At 43.8% G+C, this 27,186-nt stretch overlaps 1 protein-coding gene across 2 annotated transcripts in view; it reads left to right on the top strand.

Annotated features, from left to right (window-relative positions):
- The first annotated feature begins 5,694 nt into the window (after window positions 1-5,694).
- Window positions 5,695-27,186, top strand: part of RNF19A (ring finger protein 19A, RBR E3 ubiquitin protein ligase) — a 58,703-nt gene continuing 37,211 nt past the window's right edge. The window contains exon 1 of one of the 2 annotated variants that reach the window (XM_042972723.1): window positions 5,695-5,770. The gene's annotated coding sequence lies outside the window, so the exon portion shown is untranslated. Of the gene's footprint in view, window positions 5,771-23,383; window positions 23,877-27,186 lie in introns of those variants that run through there. The other variant, XM_042972724.1, reaches the window with a different exon arrangement.

The following is a 27,186-nucleotide window of genomic DNA, read 5'->3' as shown; positions in this document are numbered from 1 at the left end:
TAAGGAGCCTAATGAGAGATCTTGTGAAAGAAAACTGCTTGAAGCTGGGATATTGTCATAATGGCTGAAGCACTTAAGCTGTAGTTCTCAAACATGTAGTATGAATTACCTGGAGAGCTTGTTAAAAACTAGATTCCAGGACTACCATCTCACAGATAATGATTCTGTAAGTCTGAGATGGAACCCAGGAATTTATCTTAACAGGTGCTCCATGTGATTCTAGCAATGATGGTTCTAGCCTACACTTTGAGAAATACCACCCTAAAGGCTGATTCATAGCCCTTCAGGGAGTCTAATCCCTCCACAAGAAAGAGTGGCTTGGGCTGGCTTTGGGGAGTATATGGTGCCATTTCCATGTGGAAGGTGGTGAGCGAGAGATGGGGCAGGAGGAATTGGTGGATCAGAGCAACTCAGCTTTCAGCCACCTGAAGCGTTTTTCCCCTGAGGGTCCTAGGTCCTCAATTTGGAAGAGAAAAGTGCTTTCCTCTCCAGATTCCCTCTATGGTCCTAACAATGAAGAGAACCACCCAAGCAGGGACACAGATGACCCCACTTTTAAAATCCTAGCTGGATTAATTCCCACTCTAGCCGGCTTCCCTTTACCTTGTAATAGCAGCTAACATTTACTGATGATTTACTACATGCCAAGCTTAAGTGCCGTATCTACATTTACTCATTTAGTTCTGAGAACAACCCAATGGGGTAGTCCCCCTATTTCATGATGGGTCATGTTGAGAAGGGCTACTATGAAGCGCATCCATGTGTGATCTATGACCACAGTGTGGTCTATGTCAGTGACACCCCTTGTGGTAATGCAGGGCAAAACCCTCACACCTTACACACTGGGCCCAACACTGTGGGTCATAGGAGTTCAGTAACTTTCCCAAGGTCCCACAGCTAGAACCCAAGTTCTGAAGCCTCACACATGAGAAAAAGGAGGGACTTGGATAAGAAGAAATTTCTGACCTTGCCGGAAAGGGAACTGAACAAACTGGAGATCAATACACTTATTCACATAGGGACAGGTAAAAGTGAGAAGTCAGGAAGTAGCACATTCCAGTGAATCAACTGTGGCAACCAAGAATCTCCCAAGTCTATCTGGATGAGGTCCCAAGCCTGCCTCCCCAAGCCATATTAAATGACGGTGGAGAATAAAGCCCCCAAGATCCCGTTTCTGGTTGCATTTTTTTTTCCCCAGCAGAACCTTCAAGCCAACTTTCTTGCCTCCAATGTCCTGTCCTATAACATGTTGTTTCTATGATACCTTTGGTCCTTGTATTAGAGTGATTTTCTATGTGTCTGTTTCCTTGTCAAGTTTACAAGCTTCTTGAAGGCAAGGACAATGCATTACCACATTTGTGTCTCCCAATGACCAGAGAAAACCTCCTTGCTCTCTGTCTTATGTATTGGGCATTAAGTTACCTGCCTTCAAAGTTTAGTGGGAAAGACCTACAAATAAGGATGAAGCACTTTACATAGAAAATTATGGAGGTAAGCACAGGGTTGCTATGGAGCCATAAAGGTGGGCCTGACGTAGCCTGTAAGGACCAGCAAAAGTTGCTACATTGAGCCAGGAAGGGAAGGAGAGGGGAGAGGGCATTCTAGGTATAGTAGACAGCACGTGCAAAGAAAAGTAAATGCTCATGTGTAACAGAGAGGGAGGAAAGAAGAAGGAGGAGAGAAGTGGAGGAAGGAGAAAGGATTTATGGTACCCTAAGTAGTTTAATGTGGATGAAAATTTCACTTTGACTGTGACACCAATGGAGGGGGCTATGGTTGGGGTAGAAAAAGAATATGAATTCTAGAGTCAGACTAACTTGCCTGCATGGTCCAAATCCCAGTTCTGCCGCTTACCAGCTATGTAACTTTGAGCAAATTACTTACCCTCAAGCCTCAGATACTAATTTGTTAATGGGATAAGAATAGCACCTATCTTTTGGGGTGCCTGGGTGGCTCAGTCCATTAAGTATCTGACTTCAGCTCAAGTCACTGTCTCCTGGCTGGTGAGTTTGAGCCCTGTGTCAGGCTCTGTGCTGACAGCTCAGAGCCTGGAGCCTGCTTCAGATTCTGTCTCTGTCTCTCTGTGCCCCTCCCCTGTTCTCTCTGTCTCTCAAATATAAACATTAAAAAAATTTTTTTTTTAAAAAGAAAGCACCTATCTTTTGGGACTCTTATGATTATTAAATGGCTGAATACTTATAAACCACTTAGAACAATGCCTGTCAAGTAACATGTATTCAGTAAAAAGCAGCTGTTATTGTAACCCTGTTCTCTTCCTCTCATCCCTGCTTTCACTCCATTCTAAGCAAGTCTTACCAATTCTGCCTCTAAACAAATACTGGAACCATCCTCTTTCGTCTCCACCTTGGTTCAAAGAACTATGATTTCTTTTCTAGATTCTTGAAGTAGCCTCCTAATTGGTCTCCCTGCTTCCAGTCTTGCTCTGCCACAATGTGGTCCCCAGAGCAACCAGAATGATCCTTTTCAGAGGTAAATCAGGTGTCTCTCCACTTGAAAATCTATTGTGTCTAATCATATATCATACCAACCATTTAGAATTCTCCTTATGATGACCTCAAAATGTCTTACATAATTGGCTTCCTCCTGCCTCTTTAACTCCATGTTCTACTCCCTCGTCCTGATTATGCTTCAATCTCTAGCTGCCTTAAACTTGGCAACTTTGGCTAGGACCTTTGCACCTACTGTTTCCTCTACCTTTCCCATCCCTTAACTTGTTTGCCTCCTCTTGTCTTGTAGAACCCAGCTCAAATGTCAGAGGAGTAGACTTTAGTTGGAGACACCAAACTAAGGTAACAGCCTTCCTGGTTTCTATATGGTACACGGGTAAATTTATTTCCTTTCCTTTATTTCTTTGGTTTTTTTTTTTTCTTCCTCCCCCCAACTGTGCCACCCCACTCCCCCAGACTATGAGACCAGATACAAGGGCTATCTTTTTCATTGCTATATTGGGACCCCCCCCCCCATACTAGGCACTCAATAAATATTTATTGAATTGATTTTGAATGAATTAGAAGACAGTAGGGAAAGAAGGGACAATGCTGCCAAAATTCAAGGCACCTGGGGCCAATTATTATGCCTTTGCAGTAATCTGGTGAATAATGATGAGGCCCTAGCAATAGTTTTCAACCACTAGAATCACCTGGAGAGTTAAAAAAAAAAATATGCTGATGCTTGAGTGCCATCCTCAGAGATACTAACTTAATTGGCAGAGGCAGCCTGGGCATCAGGATTTTTTTTAAAGCTCCTCAGGGGATTCTAATGTGCAAAGTAGAAATCACTGCCCTAAAGGCCGAAGGAGAGTATAGAAGGGAGAGTGCAGGAATGTTTAGCAGGGATGGTTAATTATGAATTGGAAGTGACTGAAAGGAGGGTGCTTGGTAAGAATCCTCGATTTCTGGGGGCGCCTGGGTGGCTCAGTTGGTTGGGCGTCCGACTTCGGCTCAGGTCATGATCTCACGGTCCGTGAGTTCGAGCCCCGCGTAGGGCTCTGTGCTGACAGCTCAGAGCCTGGAGCCTGTTTCGGATTCTGTGTCTCCCTCTCTCTCTGCCCCTCCCTGTTCATGCTCTGTCTCTCTCTGTCTCAAAAATAAATAAACGTTAAAAAAAAAAATTAAGGGGCGCCTGGGTGGCGCAGTCGGTTAAGCGTCCGACTTCAGCCAGGTCACGATCTCGCGGTCCGTGAGTTCAAGCCCCGCGTCAGGCTCTGGGCTGATGGCTCGGAGCCTGGAGCCTGTTTCCGGTTCTGTGTCTCCCTCTCTCTCTGCCCCTCCCCCGTTCATGCTCTGTCTCTCTCTGTCCCAAAAATAAATTAAAAACGCTGAAAAAAAAAATTAAAAAAAAAAAAAAAAAGAATCCTCGATTTCTGGCTTGGGCCTGGGTGAATGAGAGACACAAGTTTAGAGGAAAAGAGAAATTCTGTCTTGGACAGGCTGAGTTTGAGGTACCCATGGGGATTCAAGTGGAGATGTTCAATAAATATTTGTTTTTTAATATATCTATGTTGCCTTAGTGAAGAGTAGGAAATCCCTCCAGCTTTCAAGAAGACAAGCAGGAAAAGGCACCTCTGGAAAATATGACAATGTACAGAGTACAAGACCATTTCCACTTTGCACAGCCTCTTTACTCAAAACCTCCTTTCAAGCCATTGCCCTATCTGTTCTTAAATGTTCAACATGTTGATACATTCTCAAGGATTATATTATGTATGAATACTGTTCCATAAATCCATTTAACCTACTATTCTGGTACTACTTGTACAAAGTATCCCATTGATTAAATGGTAGGCAGCCTTCAAGGAGTATAAAACAGCTTTAAAACTTCCAATAAATGAAAATAAACATATTCATCATTACTTCTTTTAAGATTTGTGGTAAAAAAAAAAATACTTGGGCTTAACTGCCTTGCTTGTTTAGTTTTCTAATTGGTAAACATTTACTGGGTTACCAAAGCTACCAAGTACCGTCTGAAACACCATGGCTCCTTGGTTTGTTTCTAATTTAAATTGGACAGACACACTAAAACAAGAATAGATAGGGTGATATATTTTGTTAAGTAACAGATGGCAAATGGACATTCTGTCCAGCATCCACAACATTCCATTTCTCAATATGCCAAGGAATCTTGTAGAGAAATCAACTATGAGGGAATGGACCAGGTCTGCAATGAATGTTTATTCAACTAAAAAGAACTGATATTAAATCATGTGCAGGTTAAAAAATTTAAAGGGGGCATGACTGGCTTAAAGGATAAGAGGGGATGGAACAGATAAAGCTGGATTAAAGTAATTCAGAATGTATCAGTAAGTACTGAAGTATGAATTCTGAATACTTAAGCGACTTTGTGAAATTAAGTGATGGGGGGAAGGGAAGAGGAGGGTGGCAGATATTCTCTGCACCCTCACATTGAGCTAAGCGCTGTTGCTAGCAGCCCCTGCTTAAAACTGTAAGAACGAGTGGGTGGGGGCGCAGCCACAGGAGGGGAAAACATTTCACTCGGGGAGCGGCAGAAACTTGCAGCAACATCCCGGCCTTGCTTTCCCTGGGGTCGCCAATCTAGCAGGTGAACCGTGAGAACACAAAGAAACGAATAATTTATGGCGTGCGAAACACCAAAAAGCCAGGGTCCTCGAGTCCAGCATCCCCCATCACCTAGGGGGCAGATCCGGCCACCCCACCCATTCTCTTAGGAGACACCTGCCCCGCTAAGGGCGAAGTGCTGCGGGCCGAGGGGCAGAAAGGACGGCTGACTGGCCCGCGTAGAGGACAAGCGAGGGGCTGCCCTCCCGGCCACCCGGTCGCGGGTGGGGCGCGCCGAGACCAGCCGGGGCCAACGCGCCGGAGCTAACGACAGCGTCCCAGAGCCGCCCGCGGCGGGCCCGGTGGGCGTGACGCCATGACGCACGGCACGCGGGCAGCGCGCCGGAGCGGAGCGGAGCGGGGCGGGGCTGGGTGGGCCGGGGGCGGGAGGAAGGAGTGGGAGGAGGAGGCGGAGACAGCGGGGGCTGTAGGAGGGGGAGAATGGCAGTTGTGGCGCTGGTTCCCGGGAACAGCCGTCAAGACAGAACTGCGGAGGAGGAGTTCGGGAAAGCGGCCCTCGGGACCCCTCCTCTGCGTTCCCTCCGCCCCAGCTGAGAGGCGTCTCGGCGGGTCTGAGGAAACCTCCGTACTTCCTTCGGCTTCTGCCGCTGCCGCCGGGAGATGGGCCTGTTCACCCGCACTCCGGCGCCCACCGCCGCTCCGAGGAGTTGAAGGTACGGGCGGGCACGGGAAGAGGTTGCGCCCGGGTAAAGGAGGGCAGGGGCGGCTCCCGTTTCCGACCCGAGGCGCTCCGGCACGGCCGCTGCCCTCGCGCCCCTTCCCGGGACGGAAATGGATTCAGAAATCCCACGGGAAAGGCGCCGCCTCTCGGGCTCAGCCCGGGGCCGAGGCCGGGGCCGGTCCTGGACCTGGGGGTCAGGCCTGGGGCTGGTTCCGCGTCCCCCGCCCGGCGCTGGCGCCCCCTCGGCCGCTCGGGCTCCGCCCGAGTTCTGCTCTCCCGGCCCGGCCAGTCTGTGGAGTCGGCGGCCGACCCAGCAGTGTTGTGACGGGCAGAGCGGCGCTCCCCTGCAGCACTTCCCGGGCCCCTGAAGCAGCCGACACCGAGGGCGGCCGCCGCGGGGAGGCAGCGGGGGTGGAGCGCATTCCTGATGGGTGAAATCGGCTCTAACGGGACGGATTTCCGGGCCTCGCTGTAAATTCGGAGCGGGGGCCACAGCCCCCCAACCCCTGCTGCGGGGGCTTTAGGGAAGGGGAGGCGTGCGCCCGTGAAGGTTCATCCGGGGAACTGCCACCCCCTTCAGAAGCAGAAATGAGACGAAAAATGGTGTCGCCGTGGGCTCAAAAGATACGTTAACAGGGTTTAATAGGGGTCTTCCAGGCTTGTCTCCGTCACGCGAAACCTTCAGGGAGTTCCTAGCCTTCGCCCAGGAAGAAACGCCACTGGTTTTGATTTCCAGTTTTTCCTGTCATCTGGGTTCCTTCCCCTCTCTCGTTGCTCTTTCCCCCGGTTTCCATTAATGGGAAGAAGAAAAAGAAGTTTAGGGTTCATTAACCCCGCGGCAAGGGCGATAAGTAAAAGAAGGGAGAGAGAGGTGAAAACTATTATTTATGGGAGGAAGAAGGGTCTTCGTTTTTTTTTTTTTTTTTTTTTTTTTGTTTGTTTTTTCTTCTCTTTGGTCTTTAAAGGTGGAAATACGCGAACAATGCTTTATTCTGGGTAATATTTACTATGCAAAACGTTGCCGAATGTTCTGTTGGGTTTACGTCGGAAAGGACCCAGCCTTTCCGTGCTGCTGCGATTTTCAAACCCAGGTGTTGACTGGAAATGCTAGTTTTAAATATTAGTAAACAGTGGAGGCATCAAGCAGTCTTTCCCCCTGACTGGCTGCCTTAAAATGATCGTGATCTTTTCTTTCAGTCCCACTTCTCTCTTTTTCTTTTTGTGAGAATATGGCTTATTCATTTTTTATTATTTTAACCTACATTGCCTTGACTCTTGGTTATGGGAAGTATGACGGTATGCCTTGTTTTCATTTTCAGTTTTGCCATTAACCATCTTAATAGGCAGCTCTCCACGTCTGTTTATAATTGAAGCTATTACCATATTTGCCTTTTTATGCGTCCTTAGCACCCAGCTGCCTGAACTGAATTAAAATGTAAATACTTCTCTCTGTGTAGAAAATGGCGATGATCTATTGTTAACTCTTATTTTCAAATGTTCTTTCCTTGCCAGTTGCAATTCCATGGTAAAGATTTGGAATTCAGTCTTGGGGCTTAATCAAATTATGCGACAACAACAAAACCTTTTTCTTTGTTTAATATTCTCCTTTAAAATGACTGTATACAGTATAACTGAAGTTTAAATTTCATGCCTCCATGGAAACTATTAATGTCACCGCAAGGTGTCTTGCTGAGGGAACAATAATTCTACTTTGGCATCTAATGTTAAAGTATTTTTTTCAGTATCTTTGACTTCCAGGAGGATTCTAGTAAGATTAACTTTTAAAACTGCAGCTTGTTTCAGGAATTGAAACACAACCCAAGTCTTCAGATAGTAGCTACTTAAAATACTGTTGTTTTATTTGGGGAAGGCCTCAGTTGAAGATTAGAGTTTATATAAAGAGCAGTCCCAATTTACTGTCATCTAACCACTGTTTTAATTTCTTTTTAAAATTTTGGTGGTGATTTGCAGAATTTGGGGTGCTTTTCTACTTGACTAAATGGAACCATATTTTTTTTCCACCTAATGTATGAAAGATACTGAGATCAGTATCTGTTTTTAAAGATCCTTCATTTTACGGAAAATAAATGCACCTCATAAATTTGAAGTAGGGAAAGTCGTAATTTTTTTGCAGTTTGAATGTAAGACACCTTGGGACCACCTCTCTTTAATGGGATCAGATTGAAAGATACTATTCTAATGAGGTTGTTAGAATTATAGTTAATTTGAAGCAAACTTTTTTTACATTTGAAAGAATCTCACATATTATGGAGGGTTCTGATTTTATCTTAACACTTAATTTAGACTTATCACAGAAGTTCTTTGGTTTGTAACCATCTCCCACCCTCCTGCTTTTCTTCTTCCTTTATTTTTTGTTGTTGTTTTTTTTTAATCTGGAGGGCACTGAGGACTGAACAATGTAATTTTCTGAATTTATCAAAGGGGAAGAGGAGGACAAATATTTGTGATAACATGTAAAAGTCCCTAAGCTAGTTCTGGGCACAGAGTAAGAGTGAGCTGGGGATAAATTTTGTTACATTTACATCTGAATTGCCTTCTTATACTTATTCTATCTTGAAGTTATAAAGGAAATCTCATGAATCGTTACTTGTTTTTCTGATGCTACTAACAAGTGACAGTTGATTGTCAAAGGCAGGCTGATTTTGCACTAAACTTTATGCTCTTTTATTGTTTGGGGCCCGTATAAAAGATAGGCCATTTTGGACTGGAGAGCAAACAGAAGTGGAATTTCTAAACTTATATTTGATTGCATTGTATATTTGATGGCATGGTAGCACTAATAGTTAATGATTGAGAGGGCCCATGATCATATATGAAGTATGTTAGCTTAAATTTGGTTTGACTCCTTTTTAGCAAAAGGCTAATCCAGTTACTTAAGGAGAATAGCTACATTTTCCTTAGGCGATTTTTTTTTTTTTCCCCAATCGGGAGTAATTATTATTTTTCTTCAGTTTTTTTTTTTTTTTAATATCATAAAGTAAGTTTTCTGTTTGCTGGCAGCAGATGTGTAACATTGAAACAACTATGTATATAGCCACACCTGCACACAGCTAAAGACCAAGGAATAGTATTCCTTTCCTAAACACATCTGTATTTCAGATGCTGGTAGACTTCAACCAAAAAAGGCAGTGAAATCATTTTGGGTAGTTAAAACTTGGGTACTTCATTTTGTTTCTCAATAACTATCATATATTAGTAATACTTTATTAAATTAGGAAAAATTGCCACCTTTTGATAAAGTAGTTTTGTTTGTATTTGCTCTCTTTGTAGCTGTCAAACCTGAACATTTAGTTTATTAGTAACATTTTCCTGAAAGTTGTACCATTAGCCTTAAAATCCTATATATTCTTGACCTATTGATGTTACCTAGTATTTTATTTTAAAAATCATTTGCTAGAGAAATACTACTTGTTAATTTGTTTCAGAAACCCTATTTGGGAGAGTTTTGTTATGTGAAAGCTTCAGTAGAACAAAACTAATGAGTTGTTTCAGCCCTCAAATAAGTTTGTGCATTCAATTATAAAGCAAAATCCTACAGAAATTACCTAGTTTAAGCTGAAAAGAAACTTCAAAACTCAGTCTTGGGTTCAAAAAACTGAAGTTGGCTGCTTGAAATTATGTACACTTACATTTTCAACCTCTTTCCTTCTTTGGAGACCCCTGGAAGTATAAATAACCCTGCTGTAATGTGAATAGCAGGCAGGTTGCCAGTCGAAGAGACAGTCTGAGAGAGGTGAGCCATAAAGAGGGAGCAAACTAGTTAGAGGGAGGGATCAAGAAACCAGGAGAAGCTACTGGTAATGTGATAGTATTAGGCTTCCAGATACATATTATATAGCATAGTAATATAACTATTGTATCACAAAAATAGTCATTAGTGTGAATCTTTGTAATTTCTCAGTTATATATTGACCGTTGCTCCCCCCAAATGGTAAAGTATTCTAAAATTAAATTATCTTTATGCATTATCACAAATGAGATAATATATGTAAAATGTGCAGAAGTGTAGGAGATAATTTAAGCTCTTTGATGGCAGGGACCATTCTCTTTCTTCACTGTTAAAGTCTCAGAACGTTGCATAAAGCTTGACAATAATAGATGCTGAGTAAGTATGTACTAACTGAATAAAGTATGTATATTGTAAGGTATCTATGTCATAACTTTCTCTACAGCAGGGCTGTCTAAGAGAAATTTAATGTGAGTCATAAATGTAATTTAAGATTTTCTATTGGCTAAATTAAAGAGAAACAGGTGTATTAATTTTCATAATATATTTTATTTAACTCCGTGTATCCAAAATATTATCATTTCAACACGTATGAATGAGTGCCTTTACATTCTTTTATTCATACTGTCTTTTTTCCAGTATGTGTTCACACTGGGCAGCATAGCTCTAGGGACATTTTTGTATGAAATGTTTGTTCCTTTCCACAGAAATTCTATTAAATTAGATGCCTTACCTATTTAACTATAGACTCCTGGGAAACATCAACCTAAAGACCAATTTGAAAAAATCAAGAGAGTGGGTCTCTTAAATAAATCAAGGAGATACAAAGAGTGAAATGAAAAGGTTACAAACCTGGAACTGTTTTAGTCATGCTCAGGTGCATCTGCTTGAATACCTGTTTGCTTTTATCAGAATGCTGCACCAACTTTATTTGGCTGTGGAACTTAGCCTAGGGACACTAGTGTTCTCATTGCACTTTGCATTTTATAAGTGAGAAAACTCTAGAGCTGTTCAGTATATCATCACTAGCCACATGGGGCTATTTAAGTTTAAATTAGTTAACATTTTAAAAAATTAAAATTTCAGTTCCCCAGTTGCACCACTCCCATTTCAAATGCTCCATAGCTGTAGGTGGCTACTGGCCACCATATTGGACAGTGCAGGTCTAGAATACTTCCATCATTTCAGAAAGTGCTGTTGGACAATGTGGTAGAGCCAAAAGCTCAGACCACCTTCTATTTTCCCAGACTGAAATTTCATTAATCATCTGGTCTCTGAATGATTACGTTAGTCTTTTTGTTTACAAATCATTTGCTTCCACAGATAAATTTCAGATTTTTCGTGGTATTCAAAGCCTTCCACAGTCTAACCTAAGTCTCTCACCATTCTACTACCAAAAAACCCACACTGCAGCCAATTGATCTATTTGGTAAATATGTTAACACACTGCAGCCAATTGATCTATTTGGTAAATATGTTAACAAAATGTGGATAGTTTTCACCTCCATGACTTTTCCTATGCATTTGTCTGTCTGGAATACTCTTTTTCATCTTCTCTGCTTATCTAAGGTCCTTCTCTTCTTTCAAGGCCTGACTCGTATCTTATCTCCACAATCATTGTAGGTCAGTGATTATAAAATTTTTTTCCAAATGAGATATTATTAACAGGTTCCAGGCTAGGATGGGAACATCTCTTTTGAAGGCCACCGTTCAACTTACTACGTGATTCCAGAAATTTTTATTAAGGACATTAGTAAAGTGTATTATGTTTATGCAAAAAGGCAAAGGGTATTCATCCATAATAATAGTTTGTTTTTTTTTCAGTATATGAAATTTATTGTCAAATTGGTTTCCATACAACACCCAGTGCTCATCCCAAAAGGTGCCCTCCTCAATACCCATCACCCACCCTCCCCTCCCTCCCACCCTAAGTTTTTTTTTTTTTTTTTTTTTTAATTTTGCTAGCTGTAAGGAAGCATCTATTTGATTTAGCTATATTTGTGAATAACTTCTTACTAGGGAACCACTGCCACCCTTGATTTGGACAAAATCAAGGTCATTGTGCTATATATACATAATACATCTTGTGCTGTACATAATATATCTTTTCTGAATGGTTTTATTTTCGCCATTCACACCTATTTATCTGTCCCTACCCCTCTTTCCAAAGGACATTCCTTATTTCATGATTTTAAGAATGCCTATTTAAGAAATGTTGGTTATTCATATAAACAAAAACTGAAGGATAGATTAGTTCAGGCAGTTTTTATGTAGATCAGAGATTTAAAATCTGGTGCTGCAATGGGCCTAGTCACCTTTCCAGATTCTGTGTATTATAAGAACATCTTATATTGATTTATTAATTGTAACTGATTCCAATGTAGGAGGTAAGAGGACTTCCCATACGCAGTAGTCTCATGGGAACTTCTTTCTTTTGTTTTTATACTTAGACTTGGTATGATAAGTTACTAATAATGAAAAAAAATCTCTTCTGTAACAGTCTTGTCTGAGTGGTTCAAAGTGTTTCAAAGACATACTTTAATATTAATCCAGTGAAATAGATGATAGCACATTTTCCCTTGTTTATAGACAGGATAAGAGAGTGAAGCATAGTCATATTGGGAGAGTTGTGAAACCAAGAGAAGTCTTATATCCTGACTTTCAGTTCAACTTAGTAATTCCAGTTCAGTGTCCTATGTGCTTCTGTATTTGGTCTCAAAAAATACGTTAATCGGTTAGAAAAAAGATTATCAGAAAGGCAAAGATTATACTCATTCAACTGGATTTACTAAAGCAGAAGAGTATACTAACATTTGAGAGAATTTGGAGATAACTTATTACTTATTATTGTTTGTTTATTTTTGAGAGAGACAGAGAGAGATCATGAGTGGGTAAAGGGCAGAGAGAGAGAGGGAGACAGAATCCCAAGTAGGCTCCACACTGCCAGCACAGAGCCTGATGCTGGGCCCAAACCCATGCATGAACTACGGGATCATGAGCTGAAATCAAGAGTCAAATGCTTAACCAACTGAGCCACCCAGGTGCCCAAGGATTTGGAGACATTCTTAAAACAAAACCAAAAATTCTTTATCTCACAGTCTAAATTATCCACTTTTCACTCTGGAATATGCTGTATATTAAAACTCGACACATTTGTATGTTAGAATCATAGTCTTTTAGACATTATCTGGTCCAATCACTTCAACTTTCAAACAAGGACATTGAAATTCAAAACAGTGGATAGACTAAGATTTCAGACTAGGTTAGTATTTCCCTTCTGTTGATCTGTAGCAATGAGTATTTTAACCAGTTCAAAATAGTTTGACACCTAGGTATCTTTTTTAAAACCTATTTTAAAACTTTTGAATGTTTCTGGGCACTCTGTCATGCCCAGCATTTTGCATTATGCTTTCCCAGCTATTTCCCTACTGGTGTATTGTTTCCCTTTCTGAACAAAGAGGGTCTGGAATGAGCCAGCCAAAATGTTTTTAATCTTTTTTTTAATTGGAAAAATGGAATGAATAATGCCTTTTCTTTCTGCAGTAGCTTGCTTTTTGTAATGGATTAAGTAATGAGTATTATTTGTAATGAATATTACTAAAACCACAAAGTACCATTCTGTTCTACCTCCCAATCACTAACAGGCTTTAAGAGATAAATGTAGCAGGTGTATGTTTGTGAAGCTGTTTAAGGACTGCTTCTTTGGAGAAGCTTTGGGGTATATGGGAATCATTTACTCTGAACTTTTAGTTTCTTTTTCTGTGAAATTGTAGAAACTATTTTAAGGACAGAGCTCATGGTAGTGTATTTGAGTCTTTCTAAAGAACTTTGCTGGAAACTGATAGTGCCTATGCTAATCATCTGTTTCAGTTACCCCCACTTCACCCATTTATAAGTAGTTGAACTGAAATTATCCCACTTGTAATATTAGAACGATCACTTGAGGTAGGTTTGTAGCTATATAAACTTAAGACTAAAATAATTATTTATATTTACCTTAGAGAATTTAATGTATTATACTGATGTGTTCTAAACTACCAAAAGGCTAACTTTTCTGATGACATTAGAAAAGCCCTTTTGGAGCCAAGAATTTGTTTCATTTTATTTCTAGCCTTAAGTGTTAAAATCCTTCCAACAGTTTTATCCAGTATGTGGTTTGTGCCATCCTCTCAGATATTTGTAGTAGTTTGGATAATATTTAAGTGGTTAATATGTGCCATACCCTCTGCTGGATTCTTTGTATATGTTATTTCACTTAATCCTAATGATAATCTGGTGGGCTGTAGGTATCATTGTTCTTATTTTATAGTTGAAGAAACTGTCTTAGTAATTTAACACAATGTCACACACCTAGCTAATATGTGTCAGAGGCTGAACTTGAACCCAGATGTAGTGACTCCAAAGTTCATGCTTTACTTTCTGGATAAAAAGTTTCTATCATGGGGTGCCTGGGTGGCTTAGTCAGTTAAGCCTCTGACTTTGGCTCAGGTCATGATCTCCTGGTTCGTGGGTTTTAGCCCTGCATCTGGCTCTGTACTGACAGCTCAGAGCCTGGAGCCTGAGCTCCAATTCTGTCTCTCCCTCTCTCTCTGCCCTCCCCCCACTCACGCTCTGTCTCTCCCTCTCTCAAAAACAAACATTTAAAAAAGTAGTTGTGGGGGTGCCTGGGTGGCTCAGTTGGTTAAGAGTCTGACTTGGGCACAGGTCATGATCTCGTGGTCTATGAGTTTGAACCCCTATCTGTGCTGACAGCTCAGAGCCTGGAGCCTGCTTCAGATTCTTTGTGTGTGTGTGTGTGTGTCTTTCTCTGCTCCTCCCCTGCTTGTGCTCTGTCTCTCTCTCTCTCTCAAAAATAAATAAACATTAAAGTATACATAAAAAAAATAGTTGCTATCATTACCCCACATTTGTATAGAATTTAAAAATCCCTTCCTCATTTTATCTTCTACTTTAAATTTTTTACCTCATTTTATCTTCCCCCCACTAAGGTAGGTAAGATTATTGTGTCTGAAATAGATAACCCCCAAATCTCATGGTGGAGCACAATGAAAGAGTTTATTTCTCATCACACAAAAAACCATGTGGATGACTCAGATATTCAGATTCCTTCCATCTTGTGACTCAGCTGCCCCTATGGCCTGCTTGGAGTCCCCCCCCCCAGAGTTACTAGTGAGACCTCAGAGGATGTTTGAAGGGCTGATTTAGGGACCAGTTCTGGAAGGAGCATACATCATTGAACTCACATTGGTCAGGACTAGACACATGACTGCATCTAGCTACAAATGGAATGGAAAATGTGGTCCTCATATGTGCTCAGGAGGAAAATGAAACAGGTGAGTATATAATATCTCTGCCACAGTTGTGTTTTCCCTGTTGTACAAATGATACAGAGAAGTTGTTACTAAACCAAAGCCACAAAACCACTTGGTAGCAATAAATAGAACCCAGATTTCCTTAGAGCTGCATACAATATGCTCACGTTTCTGAGGAGACATTCAAAAATTGAAAGGCATTTAGACTGTATTTCTAGCATCATTGTTGATTCTTTCTCATTGGACATCAAATATTTTACCTCTTTGTGTCCGTTACGTTTTAAATAGAGATACTGCTATTGACTCTATGAAGAATGACAAACTTAACATCTTCCAGTGGTAATTGCCATTTTAAGTGAAGATGACATAATAGCATTAAAATCTCTTTATATGCCTATTTATAATCAATTGTCTTTTGTTTTTTTTTTTAAATCTTTTTTTAGTGTTTATTTCTGAGACAGAGCATGAGTGGGGGAGGGGCAGAGAGAGAGGGAGACACAGAATGGGAAGCAGGCTCCAGGCTCTGAGCTGTCAGCTCAGAACCCCACATGGGGCTTGAACTCACAAACTGTGAGATCATGACCTGAGCCGAAGTCGGTCACTCAACCGACTGAGCCACCCAGGCGCCCCTCAATTGTCTTTTGAATATACAATATTGATTAGCCTTTATTTGTAGAATTTTGTTTCCTAAATGTTTGATAAATTATTCTAGGCCATCTACATACCTCACGTTTATTCTTGCATTGTGAACCTGAGACATTTGTTTTAGGAATGAAAGTTGTTTTTTAACCTTCCCCAAAACTTAACTCTTTTGGAAAGAACTGCAACTTCAAATCTTAATGGAATACAAGTATGTTCTAACTGAGGTAATAATTAGTACAGATACGAATATCATACTAATATAAATTACTGAGAGCGGAAAATTTACAGATACTGAAAATAACTTTTACAGAAATTCCAGCATCCCAGCAGTAGCTGTTAACTTTTGTTATACTTTAGGCTCCTTGGAGAATTTCTTGAGAGCTGTGGCTTATGTCCCTAGAATATACCTATATTCATGATTTAGTATACTGTTCTAGAGATTTCATGGATTTCTTTGAAGCCTGTCCATGTATTAGCTGTTATTTTTAAGCATTTTTATCCTCCTCCAAAAATTTGTTGTTGTGCCTATTATATTTTTACCAGATTGTATAAGGAGATGTTTAATAATTGACAGTTTTTATAAAAGAGTGTGTCCTCTTAATATTATTTGGAGAGCAAGACTTATGCTTGGAGCCTGCACTGCTGCTCCAGCTGAATTTGGCAGGTATATTGGGGGATAGATTTATTAGAGGAAAGTAGGGATTTTCCAAATTTAAAGTTGGTAAAATGAATGGCATAACTTAAACACTTTAAACATTTAAATCTTTTGAGTAACAACAAGGTTTATTGTAATAAACTTAAGTGGTTTATATTTGTTTAGGGAAAGGCATATATGAAAATCCAGAAACATTAATGCCTCAAGCTTCTCTTAATGAGATGGTTCTGATTTACAAAAGCTCTATTTACTTTGGGCTGAAATTAGCTTATGTGTGGACACATCATTTCTAGTACATCACTTCTAGTGTGGTCTGATCCAGGGGTGGCTTATGATAATTCTTTTTTTTTTTTTTTTTTTTGGTAGTCAATTGCTACATTAAATTGTACCTAGCTACTCTCTACATAGGAGATAGTGCGGAAACATAGGTTTTCCCCCACTGTTTATTTATCAGTATTGGTTCCTGAAGTTATGCCCTGTGACCTAAATGAATGTTCTGTATACTAGATCATTTGGTCAGATAACCAGTGATTCCTTTTTGTATAACTTAAATTGTCAGCTATTTATGGTATCAGGAAAACCATTGTTACTATGAAAAATAGAGTTGCTGTGAATAGTATATATTGTCTTTTAGAAAGAAAGCTTTAAAATGGATTTTGATAAGTATTTGTTTAGATTATGGGACTCCCAGGGGTGCCTGGGTGGCTCAGTTGGTTAAGTGTCCGCCTTCAGCTCAGGTCAGGATCTCGTGGTCTGTGGGTTTGAGCCCCATGTCGGGCTCTGTGCTGACAGCTCAGAGCTTGAAGCCTGCTTTGGATTCTGTGTCTCACTCCCTCCCCCCCCCCCTCTCCCTCTTTCCCCCTCTCTGTCCCTCTCCCTCTCTCCCCCTCTCCGTCCCTCTCCCTCTCTCCCCCTCTCCGTCCCTCTCCCTCTCCGTCCCTCTCCGTCCCTCTCCGTCCCTCTCCGTCCCTCTCCGTCCCTCTCCCTCTCCCTCTCCCTCTCCCTCTCCCTCTCCCTCTCCCTCTCCCTCTCCCTCTCCCTCTCCCTCTCCCTCTCCCTCTCCCTCTCCCTCTCCCTCTCCCTCTCCCTCTCCCTCTCCCTCTCCCTCTCCCTCTCCCTCTCCCTCTCCCTCTCCCTCTCCCTCTCCCTCTCCGTCCCTCTCCGTCCCTCTCCCTCTCCCTCTCCCTCTCCGTCCCTCTCCCTCTCCCTCTCCGTCCCTCTCCCTCTCCCTCTCCGTCCCTCTCCCTCTCCCTCTCCGTCCCTCTCCCTCTCCCTCTCCCTCTCCGTCCCTCTCCCTCTCCGTCCCTCTCCCTCTCCCTCTCCGTCCCTCTCCCTCTCCGTCCCTCTCCCTCTCCGTCCCTCTCCCTCTCCGTCCCTCTCCCTCTCCCTCTCCGTCCCTCTCCCTCTCCCTCTCCGTCCCTCTCCCTCTCCCTCTCCGTCCCTCTCCGTCCCTCTCCCTCTCCCTCTCCCTCTCCGTCCCTCTCCCTCTCCCTCTCCGTCCCTCTCCCTCTCCCTCTCCCTCTCCGTCCCTCTCCCTCTCCCTCTCCGTCCCTCTCCCTCTCCCTCTCCGTCCCTCTCCCTCTCCCTCTCCGTCCCTCTCCCTCTCCCTCTCCGTCCCTCTCCCTCTCCCTCTCCGTCCCTCTCCCTCTCCCTCTCCGTCCCTCTCCCTCTCCCTCTCCGTCCCTCTCCCTCTCCCTCTCCGTCCCTCTCCCTCTCCCTCTCCGTCCCTCTCCCTCTCCCTCTCCCTCTCCGTCCCTCTCCCTCTCCCTCTCCGTCCCTCTCCGTCCCTCTCCCTCTCCCTCTCCGTCCCTCTCCCTCTCCCTCTCCGTCCCTCTCCCTCTCCGTCCCTCTCCCTCTCCGTCCCTCTCCCTCTCCCTCTCCCTCTCCGTCCCTCTCCCTCTCCGTCCCTCTCCCTCTCCGTCCCTCTCCCTCTCCGTCCCTCTCCCTCTCCCTCTCCGTCCCTCTCCCTCTCCCTCTCCGTCCCTCTCCCTCTCCCTCTCCCTCTCCCTCTCCCTCTCCGTCCCTCTCCCTCTCCGTCCCTCTCCCTCTCCGTCCCTCTCCCTCTCCGTCCCTCTCCCTCTCCCTCTCCGTCCCTCTCCCTCTCCCTCTCCCTCTCCGTCCCTCTCCCTCTCCCTCTCCGTCCCTCTCCCTCTCCGTCCCTCTCCCTCTCCGTCCCTCTCCCTCTCCCTCTCCGTCCCTCTCCCTCTCCCTCTCCGTCCCTCTCCCTCTCCCTCTCCGTCCCTCTCCCTCTCCCTCTCCGTCCCTCTCCCTCTCCGTCCCTCTCCCTCTCCCTCTCCCTCTCCCTCTCCCTCTCCCTCTCCGTCCCTCTCCGTCCCTCTCCCTCTCCCTCTCCGTCCCTCTCCGTCCCTCTCCCTCTCCCTCTCCCTCTCCGTCCCTCTCCCTCTCCCTCTCCCTCTCCGTCCCTCTCCCTCTCCCTCTCCCTCTCCCTCTCCGTCCCTCTCCCTCTCCCTCTCCCTCTCCGTCCCTCTCCCTCTCCCTCTCCGTCCCTCTCCCTCTCCCTCTCCCTCTCCGTCCCTCTCCCTCTCCCTCTCCGTCCCTCTCCCTCTCCCTCTCCGTCCCTCTCCCTCTCCCTCTCCGTCCCTCTCCCTCTCCGTCCCTCTCCCTCTCCCTCTCCGTCCCTCTCCCTCTCCCTCTCCGTCCCTCTCCCTCTCCCTCTCCGTCCCTCTCCCTCTCCCTCTCCGTCCCTCTCCCTCTCCCTCTCCGTCCCTCTCCGTCCCTCTCCCTCTCCGTCCCTCTCCGTCCCTCTCCCTCTCCCTCTCCGTCCCTCTCCCTCTCCCTCTCCGTCCCTCTCCCTCTCCCTCTCCGTCCCTCTCCCTCTCCCTCTCCGTCCCTCTCCCTCTCCCTCTCCGTCCCTCTCCCTCTCCCTCTCCGTCCCTCTCCCTCTCCCTCTCCGTCCCTCTCCCTCTCTCTCCCTCTCCCTCTCCGTCCCTCTCCCTCTCCCTCTCCGTCCCTCTCCCTCTCCGTCCCTCTCCCTCTCCGTCCCTCTCCCTCTCCGTCCCTCTCCCTCTCCGTCCCTCTCCCTCTCCGTCCCTCTCCCTCTCCGTCCCTCTCCCTCTCCGTCCCTCTCCCTCTCCGTCCCTCTCCCTCTCCGTCCCTCTCCCTCTCCCTCTCCGTCCCTCTCCCTCTCCCTCTCCCTCTCCCTCTCCCTCTCCCTCTCCCTCTCCCTCTCCCTCTCCCTCTCCCTCTCCCTCTCCCTCTCCCTCTCCCTCTCCCTCTCCCTCTCCCTCTCCGTCCCTCTCCCTCTCCGTCCCTCTCCCTCTCCCTCTCCGTCCCTCTCCCTCTCCCTCTCCCTCTCCGTCCCTCTCCCTCTCCCTCTCCGTCCCTCTCCCTCTCCCTCTCCGTCCCTCTCCGTCCCTCTCCCTCTCCCTCTCCCTCTCCGTCCCTCTCCCTCTCCGTCCCTCTCCCTCTCCGTCCCTCTCCCTCTCCCTCTCCGTCCCTCTCCCTCTCCCTCTCCGTCCCTCTCCCTCTCCCTCTCCCTCTCCGTCCCTCTCCCTCTCCGTCCCTCTCCCTCTCCGTCCCTCTCCCTCTCCCTCTCCCTCTCCCTCTCCCTCTCCGTCCCTCTCCCTCTCCCTCTCCCTCTCCGTCCCTCTCCCTCTCCCTCTCCGTCCCTCTCCCTCTCCCTCTCCGTCCCTCTCCCTCTCCCTCTCCGTCCCTCTCCCTCTCCCTCTCCGTCCCTCTCCCTCTCCCTCTCCCTCTCCGTCCCTCTCCCTCTCCCTCTCCGTCCCTCTCCCTCTCCGTCCCTCTCCCTCTCCGTCCCTCTCCCTCTCCCTCTCCCTCTCCGTCCCTCTCCGTCCCTCTCCCTCTCCCTCTCCGTCCCTCTCCGTCCCTCTCCCTCTCCCTCTCCGTCCCTCTCCCTCTCCCTCTCCCTCTCCCTCTCCCTCTCCCTCTCCGTCCCTCTCCCTCTCCCTCTCCCTCTCCGTCCCTCTCCCTCTCCCTCTCCGTCCCTCTCCCTCTCCCTCTCCGTCCCTCTCCCTCTCCCTCTCCGTCCCTCTCCCTCTCCCTCTCCGTCCCTCTCCCTCTCCCTCTCCGTCCCTCTCCCTCTCCCTCTCCGTCCCTCTCCCTCTCCCTCTCCGTCCCTCTCCCTCTCCCTCTCCGTCCCTCTCCCTCTCCCTCTCCGTCCCTCTCCCTCTCCCTCTCCGTCCCTCTCCCTCTCCCTCTCCGTCCCTCTCCCTCTCCCTCTCCGTCCCTCTCCCTCTCCCTCTCCGTCCCTCTCCCTCTCCCTCTCCGTCCCTCTCCCTCTCCCTCTCCGTCCCTCTCCCTCTCCGTCCCTCTCCCTCTCCGTCCCTCTCCCTCTCCCTCTCCCTCTCCCTCTCCCTCTCCCTCTCCCTCTCCCTCTCCCTCTCCCTCTCCCTCTCCCTCTCCCTCTCCCTCTCCCTCTCCCTCTCCCTCTCCCTCTCCCTCTCCCTCTCCGTCCCTCTCCCTCTCCCTCTCCTCTCCGTCCCTCTCCCTCTCCCTCTCCGTCCCTCTCCCTCTCCCTCTCCGTCCCTCTCCCTCTCCCTCTCCGTCCCTCTCCCTCTCCCTCTCCGTCCCTCTCCCTCTCCCTCTCCGTCCCTCTCCCTCTCCCTCTCCGTCCCTCTCCCTCTCCCTCTCCCTCTCCCTCTCCCTCTCCCTCTCCCTCTCCCTCTCCCTCTCCCTCTCCCTCTCCCTCTCCCTCTCCCTCTCCCTCTCCCTCTCCCTCTCCCTCTCCCTCTCCCTCTCCCTCTCCATCTCCCCCTCCCTCTCCATCTCCCTCTCCCTCCCCCTCTCTCTCCCCCTCTCTCTCCCTCTCTCCCTCCCTCCGCACCCCCCCCATCACGCTCAGTCTCTCAAAATTGAATAAACATTAAAAAAAATTTTTTTAAATAAAGTTCAAAAGGATAAAGCTGTCAACCTGGAATTCTGAATTCAGCAAAAATATCCATAAAACATGAAGGTGAAAATTAGGACGTTTTTCAGATAAACAAAAGTTGAGAGAATTCATTGTAAGGAGACCTGCACACCAGAAATACTATAGAATGCTCCTCAGGCTGGAGGGAAATGACCGCTGATGAAACTTGTATCCTCAAGAAGGAATGAATACCAAAAATGGTATATATATCGATAAATAGATTTTATCCTCTGAACAGATTTTATGAGCATATAAAACAAAGAATTTACAGAAGTGTTTTGTATATGTAACTCAATAAAAATTTTACATGTCTTCAAAACGTCACAAAATTAAAGGACAAATGCTAGAAAGTAAATATTGAAAGCTTAAAATAAAAAAGGAGCATCAATATTCCAGTGTAAAAATGGACAAAAACATATCAACAGATAAATCATTAAAGAAATAGGACAGTGAATGTGAACAAACATTTGATTTGTTTAGTAATCAGATAAATGGAAATTGAAGTACTTTTTTTAGTGACTCAGAAAAAGCTATTGAAATAGCATAGGATGTTGGTAAGAATTCAGGGAAATAAGCACCTTTCTGACTGGTGGGATTACAAATTGGAACAAGAGAGTTTGGTAGTTTATTTCAAGAGCTTATTTTAAAAGTCCATACCACCTAGATAGCATGAATTCACATACTAGGTGTAGCTTATTAAATAGGTGGGAGGAGTGAATGAAAAAGAGATTATTCAACAGCTGGTGTTGAGGTAACTGACCAGCCATTTAGAAAACATAAATTTTGATATGTGCTTATTCTTAATATTAAATTGAAATGGATGAGAGATTTAAGCAGAAAGATAAACTATAGAAGTACCAGAAGGAAACATGAGAGGATTTTAGAAATATAATCTTGGAGTGAACAAGAGTCTTTCAAGACAAGTGTAGAACCCAAAAGTCATAAAGAGTAAGAGATGGTATTGGAACACATTAAGAAAATTTGAAATAAGTACACTGGAAAATTGCTGTGCCATCAAGTACAAATTTTTAAAAATGTATTTGACATGTAAAAGCAATTGTTCTTTCTATATACATGGGTTTTATACATCAGTAAGGAAAAGTCCCAACAGTGGGATATGAGCATGTGGTTAGGTCATAGGAAATGAAATGTAAGTGACTTGTAAACATGTGAAAAATATTAAAAGTATCTTTCAAGTATATAGCCATTGAAATTTAAAAGTCTTTTTTATTCCTCCTCTTTTCCTACCTTTACAACATAAGTGTATATTACTGAAGAAGTTTAGTAGCCTTTTATGTTTTTCAATATAGAATACAATATCTAAAATAGAAAATCTTGTTTATCTTCTTTCTTGACTCTTTCACTTGAATATAAAATAGCTCAGGCTTCACTAGTAACCAAAATTAGTGAGCAGTAGAAACTCTGGTGGGGATCTCTGTACCTGCTTCCTCCTCATTTAAACACAGAAATAAAAACAGGGAGGCAAACCATAAGAGACTGTTAAATACAGAGAACAAACTGAACGTTACTGGAGGGGTAGAGGGTGGGGGGATGGGCTAAATAGGGCTAAATTGTTGGAATGAGCACTGGATGTTCTATGGAAGTGATGAATCACTAAATTCTGCTTCTGAAACCATTATTACACCGCATGTTAACTAACTTGGATTTAAATAAAATTAAAAAAAAAAAACATTTAAATCAGCAAAAAAAAAAAAAAAAAAAGCTGTTCTCTTCAACAGTGCTAGTAAATATTCCGTGCTTTCATTACATGCAAGTTTTTAGACATGCTAAACATTTAGATGTCAGACATCTAAAAAAAAAAAAAACCAAAACCTGAAATTAACAGTTGTAAGGTACTTTTGCTCTTATACTTAGTATTTAGACACAAAATTATTGGATTTTGGCTCTATTTTAACCTTTCTGAGAAGTAACAGAAGAGGCCTAATTTTAGCTAAATAACAGGCAAAACCAGATCAGGAGTATAAAGGAATTTTCTCTTGGAAGTGATTTATTGTCTGTAAACTTTTTTTGCCCAGGTTTCTACATTTCCAGAATACCCTCTTACTAGTTTTAAATCATTTAGCTTGTGGGTGGCTATTTAGGTGCTATTGAAGTATTTATGGTTAGGAGATGTTTATTGGGGGAAATCTTAAATTTGTAATTCTTGAAGTTATATAGTGTTAAGATACTTGTTTTATTTCTCTTGTAGCACTCATGGGGTAAAGATTCTTGTCTTTTTCATTATAAAAAGCTGTATGTAAAAAGCTGTATCCCTTAATATACGGATCATACAGTGATAGCAAATCAAAGGTAAAGATACGAACAGAATCCTCAGTTCCTCATTTCTTATGTGTACTCTGCATCGTAATTTAGTCAAAGTTTATTAGACATCTGCTATAAGTTACACGTTGTGTTAGGCACTAGGAATACAAAGTTGTCTCTCATTTCACTTCATTTAGTATACTAACATTTAGTATACTGCCAGGTTTTGTTAGGTACTTTTAGCACATGTCTACTTTATTCTCCTAACATCTATTTGTAGTGGAGATCACAGACTCAGTAATATACCTTATACAGGGATTTTATGACTAAACGCAGTTAACCAGGTCTTGACTCCAAAATTCTCTTCTTTATATATCCAGTACTGGGTTTGTTTGTTTGTTTGTTTGCCCCTCCAGATCCGCTCTTAACCCTTCTCTGCCTTGCTCTGTGCCCCAGAGGGAGTTCTTCTAAGGACTACCTTGTTTAGACTCCTTTGTTGGACTTAGCCAATGTGAGGCATTGGCAGGATGTTGGAAAGCCAGAGAGAGAAGCTGGATATTATTCTTTCAGTTGCTGTTGCACAGCTCTTCGGTAATTGCTTCCTTCTGCCCCTTCATTCCAAAGGGTGGCAGTGGGTTCCTGAATAGTTTCCATCCCTTTTTGGTTCCTTTAACCCTGCCCACACTTGCTAAAATGTGAATTTCAGATACTTCCTTGAGAATGCTTTGTTTTTGCCAGGACCCTGACTGATACATACAGCTTTTCTTAAACCATGGACTACTATTTGTATGAATTTGAGCCTTCTGATTGTTCTTATCTATCCTGTGTTTATAAATTGAGTGTTTAAAATATGGTAGGGGCACCTGGGTGGCTCAGCAACTGACTTTGGCTCAGGTCATGATCTCACAGCTTGTGAGTTCGAGCTCCGCGTGGGGCTTTGTACTGACAGCTCAGAGCCTGGAGACTGTTTCAGATTCTGTGTCCCTCTCTTGCTCTGCTCCTCCCCTGCTCACTCATGTGCGTGCTCGCTCTCTCTCTCTCTCTCTCTCTCTAAGAATAAATAAAACATTAAAAAATATATATGGTACATATTTTCATTTAAAATGGTATTATAGGGGCACCTGGGTGGCTCAGTCGGTTAAGCATCCGACTTCGGCTCATGATCTCGCGGTATGTGAGTTCAAGCCCCGCGTCGGGCTCTGTGCTGACTGCTCAGAGCCTGGAGCCTGTTTCAGATTCTGTGTCTCCCTCTCTCTCTGACCCTCCCCCGTTCATGCTCTGTCTCTCTCTGTCTCAAAAATAAATAAACGTTTAAAAAAAAATTTTTTTTTTAAATAAAATAAAATGGTATTATAATTATTGATTAGGAACTTCATCTGGAATGCTTAATTTCTGTACTTTTTACAAAGTATAAAAAAATAGTGTGGTACCAAATTAGATGTATTTTATGAGTCAGTACAAAGTTATCAGCACTTTTACTAAATCTTTAGTCTACAAAGCTTTGACACATGTTGGTAGAAATATCTTTGTTTTGGGTCATTCCTATTTCATAATTCCTCACGTATTCCCAAGAGGTAGAAAAAAGTAAGAATCAAATGGTGTTGACTTTACAGGGATATAAACACTGGACTAGGGAAGGTTAGATAAGCAAGCGCAGATCTTTGTCCTTCCCAATACCAGTCTTGGGTGATACTCTTCCATTGAAGTGCATTAAAAGGTTAAGAGTGGGGCTCGTTTGCCAGCGATAAAACTAGTTCTCCAACCATTTTCTTCAGGGGCATGAGTATGCAGCAGCAACTGGCAATCTTGGTTACTTGTCAGTTATGCTAGACTGAAAAAGAGGGAAAGAAGAGACATTTCTCATAGCTTAATTAACAGGTGACAGGAATTCCTTGTGCCATTGGTGTGACTGATTATGATTATAGATACTTAAGTGAAAATACATAATTTAGGGTCTACCTGTATTTTATTGTTGTTTTCTGTTTCAGTAGCTAACCTCTTCTAGCATTTTTAATTACAGATCCCTACTTTTATTTTGGATATTCCTACTAAACCAATTACTGTACTATTATGGAGCCCCACCTCAGTTATCTTTTCCCCCTCTCTGCTTTATATCATCAGTGCATTACAACTTGACAAATCCTGTGATAAATAGTAAAGAGTTTCCAATATTGGGGATTATTAGGAGTTGGGTATATTTCAGATTATATCATTAGTACATTTACTGTCATTCATCATCTGTTCCTGCTCTGAAATGGTGTTGTACCATGTAAACATCTTGGCTTTTATGTATAAATTATTATGTATTTAATCCAGTAGACCTGATATTTCTCTTTGTAGACCTAATATGAACTAATTGAACTTTTTCTTTTCTTTTACTTATTTTGAGAAAGATAGAGTATGAGCAGGGGAGGGGTAGAGAGAGGGAGAAGGAGAATCCCAAGCAGGCTCCCTGCTGTCAGTACAGAGCCCAATGCGGGACTCAATACCAGAAACTGTGAGACCGTGACCTGAGCTGAAATCAAGAGTCAGCCACTTAACCCGCTGAGCAACCCAGGTGCCTGAACTAATTGGACTTAAAAAAAAAAAAAAAGTAGAAGACATACGTGCCTAGGAATAACAATTGGGGGTGGGGGAAGACTCATATTTTCTTGTAGTTCTGGAATAATATTACTTCAGTGACTTTGTATCATTTTAAGAAACACTCATTTGGCGTTTCTTCATGATGTTTATGTTCATGACACCATCTTGGCTCTGTTGTGTTAAAAAAACAAATATTCAAGTTCTACCTTAAAAACCGTATTAGGGGTGCCTGGGTGGCTCAGTTTGTTAAGCATCCAACTTCAGCTCAGGTCATGATCTCATGGTTTGTGAGTTTCGAGCCCCACATTGGGCTCTATGCTGACAGCTCAGAGCCTGGAGCCTGCTTTGGATTCTATGTCTCCCTCTCTCTCTGCCCCCACACCCCACTCATGGTCTCGATCTCTCTCTCTCTCTCTCTCTCTCTCTCTCTCTCTCAGAAATAAACATTAAAAATTTTTTATTAAAAACCTTATTAAAAAGTTAAAGAGAATCAGGAAAGAAAAAGTGAACAAAGTAAAGTTTCATCTGAGTTATAAAAGTGGAGTACAGTTTGATTAGGAGGAGAGAAAAGGGAGTGGCATTTCAGAAAGGGAGAATGGCTTGAATGAGACATGGAGTTGAAGGATGATAGTTAAGACTGGCCCTGGATGATATGCAAGATGTAATTGTCTTCCATTTTCTGAGATAATTTTGTATATCCTGATAGCACCTGGAGAAGTTTCATGAAGGCAACTGTAGGCTGATGATGGTACTGAGGCTGAGATGTCAGAAGACCTGAATTTAACCCCTACCCCTATCATTTACTAACCTTGCAATATTTACTTTGTCTGAACTTCAGTTTTCCTGTCTATCAAATAAGGTTAATAATACCTATTCTATAGGGTAGTGAGGTTTGACTCAAGACACAAATAAAAAGCACTTTTAAACTCTAATGTGTAGTGGTATTTAAAAAAAAATTGTTTTTAACATCTTTATTTTTGAGAGACAGAGACAGAGCGTGATTGGGGGAGGGGCAGAGAAAGGGAGACACAGAATCTGAAGCAGACTCCAGGCTCTGAGCTGTCAGCACAGAGCCTGATGCGGGGCTCAAACTCACGAGCTGTGAGATCATGACCTGAGCCGAAGTCGAATGCTTAACCGACTGAGCCACCCAGGCATCCCTGTAGTGGTATTATGGTATACAACATATTTTTTCCTTCTTTTTCCTACCAGCAACCCAACCATTTGTTTTAAAAACTCAGTAATTTTTTTTAATGGAATGTGCATTTATGAGGCAGAACATAATGCAGATTCCTATAGTTGATAGTTTATTTCTTTT

Source organism: Panthera tigris, chromosome F2 (assembly GCF_018350195.1).
Source record: "Panthera tigris isolate Pti1 chromosome F2, P.tigris_Pti1_mat1.1, whole genome shotgun sequence".
Classification (NCBI taxonomy): Eukaryota; Metazoa; Chordata; class Mammalia; order Carnivora; family Felidae; genus Panthera; species Panthera tigris.
The sequence above is the reverse complement of the archived record's forward strand: the minus strand, read 5'-3'. Positions and strand labels throughout refer to the sequence as shown.